Raw genomic sequence first — 3,029 nt, forward strand, 5'->3', positions numbered from 1 at the left:
TTGATACCTCTCACGTCAAGTTCTAGGAGCTTGTTTTATAAAAAACATCCTGAGACTTTTAAGATATTTGTGAAGGAAAAGAAATCAAACAAACGTATGTTGTAGTTTTTATTTTTTATTTTTATTTAAAAAGATTGTACTCCAGTTTTGTGTTAGTTTTTTTAAGAACAACTCCTGGAGAGAGCGAGAGAGCAAGAAGACATTTTAAATCCCTCCCATTTGATTTGTAATAAATAAATACATTACATGGGCTAACTTATTTCCAGTTGTAATCCATTCCTTTCAAGAACATTTTGTAATGTATCAATGCTGATAATAGAATCTTGGTAGCACTGTGAGACCAAGTATATGGTTTAGTGCTGATATACATAAATGGTATAGAATCTGATTGAGTTTAGCTTTCAAAGTTCATAGTTTTTTGACACTGGTTAATAGAAATGTCTGGAACGCATCCAAGCATAGCAATATTTTAGAAGTAATTTTCATGCCCATAAGAGAGACTCAAAAGCTTCTCAGGAGGCCTTTTTGCTAGACATCAATACTTTGATTCCTGACAGCTCCCCTTTCTCTTTGTGTAGAGATTTGATACACAATTCTATTCTTCAGGGAATTTTCTTAAGATATTTGACTTCAGGTCAAATGAAAAGACTCTACTGTAACTGCCAGGAAGTTGGGTAGTGGGCAGCTACTTCTTGGGGGATTAGGGGATCAAAGAATCATTCCCCATCAAGCCCAATCTCTGGAATGAGATTGGTTTGAGTTACAACTGATTTGAAGTCTTCAGATCTCACATGGGCTTCTCCACTTATTAACATGCAGTTTTCAGACTACTTTGTTTCATATGCATAGTTGGTTTTGAGGACAAATAATCACTGCTATTTTGGATTGCATTCCACCTTCTTGAGGTTTGAATAACAGTAAACAGTGGTGGCTTCATAGCATCACAATGATTGATGTGGCATTCAGTGATGTGGCATTCACTTAGTAAATTTAGATCTGAATATGATAGCCTTATGCCTCCTTTCCATCCATGCAAAATTATATGCATTTCTATATGTTGCATGCCAACACACTTGGGCTTCCTGGCCATTCAGTTATGGAGTCTGGATTTCTGTTCCCAAAACTTGGTCTGAAATGCTAATTAAAAGTAAAATAGAACATTTATAAGCATCAATCTAACTCTATGTGATGCTGCTTAGAGAAGCAAAGCCTAAGTATTTAAAATACTGATAGTATCTGTTCATAGTTATGAAAGCAGCACCAGTGGTATCAGAGTTAGTTGCAAAAATTAAATCCAGAAAGCACACACAGATAACTGATTCACAGTTTGCAGCTTCAGAGCTCAGAGCTTAATACAGAGCCATGCCCAGCTCCTTCCAGTTTCTGTTTCCAATGCAGCTCCCATTGGCTGATCTGTTGCTATGCCTATTTATTGGTTGATCTTGTTACCATGTCTCTGCCAGTTCATGAATATTCTGACAAGTGGATGTTTTAGGTCAGGGGTCCCCAAACTTGGCAACTTTAAGACTTGTGGACTTCAACTCCCAGAATTCTCCAGCCAGCATAACTGGCTGGAGAATTCTGGGAGTTGAAGTCCATGAGTCTTAAAGTTGCCAGGTTTGGGGACCTCTGTTTTAGGTAGTTTCTTTTGCCTCCCTCCTCATTTTCTACTTATCTTCTTACTTATCTTACCTCAACAGTAGAGCTGGCTCTATGATATATAGCCATGAAAAAATCTAGCATCTATAAGCAAGTACAATGTACCCCGATGGGATCACCCATATCAGGCCTAATAGCAGAAGCAGTCATGCAGTGCCTTTAATCCATAGCTCTACTCACCCTCCAACCAAAATTCTGGACATTCTATGTAGATGACACCTTCATCATCATCAGATGCTCCCAAATGGAAGACCACCACCAACTCAATAACATATTCCCTTGGATCAAATTCACATGCAAAGAGGAAACAGACAAAGGGTCTCATTCCTCAACATCGACATCTACTTATGACTAGGCAACTGAGAACTGGAAACCCGTGTCTACCGCAAACCCACCTATACAGACCAGATCCTCACCTTTTCAACCACCCCACTGGACACAAAATAAGATGTGCACAGACCCTCTTTAGAAGTGCCAGGACATACAACAGCACCACAACACTAAGAAAAGCAGAAAAGAAACGGCTGCTTGATGTCTTTCTCCATAATGGCTATCCAAAAACTTCATATTCCACAAACCACAACCTACCACACAGCCAACCATCACACAAAAACTAATCCTACCATACACAAAAGGGGTGTCAGAAATGACAGCCAGAATTTTCCAACCCTAAGAATAGCAATAGTTCACAAACTCATAGCCATAGCCCAGAAACCCACAGCCAGGAATTATCCAGAACCAAAGACAAGATATAAAAGAATGAAATAAACTATGTAATCTACAAAACCAACTGTAATTAATGCAACCAATTCTACATGGGACAAACATCACATCAATTAACAAACAGAATCTATGAACATGGCTGGCAATCAAATGCCACAATCTCAGATCCTTAATTTCTACCCACACCAACACCAAACAGCACCAATTCAATTGGAGCAACACAAAAATCATTGGCCACACTACCACCCACCACACTTGTGAGTTCATCAAAGTCTGGCGCTCTACAAGCAATTCCATCAATAGATACATTGACGTACAGTCAGCCTACAAATCCGTCTGAATCCAAATCAATCGCACAACCAATCACAGATAGCATCGACCCTCAACCAACACATACACTTCACTTCCCAATGTCCCTCAACTGATATAACTTATCCATTATAAGACCCATCAAAAGACTCTCACTGATGACTCACACCTGACCAGAGGTGGTATTCAGCAGGTTCTGACCAGTTCTGGAGAACCGGTAGTGGAAATTTTGAGTAGTTCGAAGAACTGGTAAATATCACCTCTGCCTGGAGATTTTATAGAATCCTTCCCACCAAGCCATGCCCACAGAACTGGTAGTAAAAATAATTGAATCCCAC

This window comes from Pseudonaja textilis, chromosome 3 (genome assembly GCF_049901715.1).
Source record: "Pseudonaja textilis isolate UNSWEBS1 chromosome 3, rPseTex1.2, whole genome shotgun sequence".
Taxonomy (NCBI): Eukaryota; Metazoa; Chordata; class Lepidosauria; order Squamata; family Elapidae; genus Pseudonaja; species Pseudonaja textilis.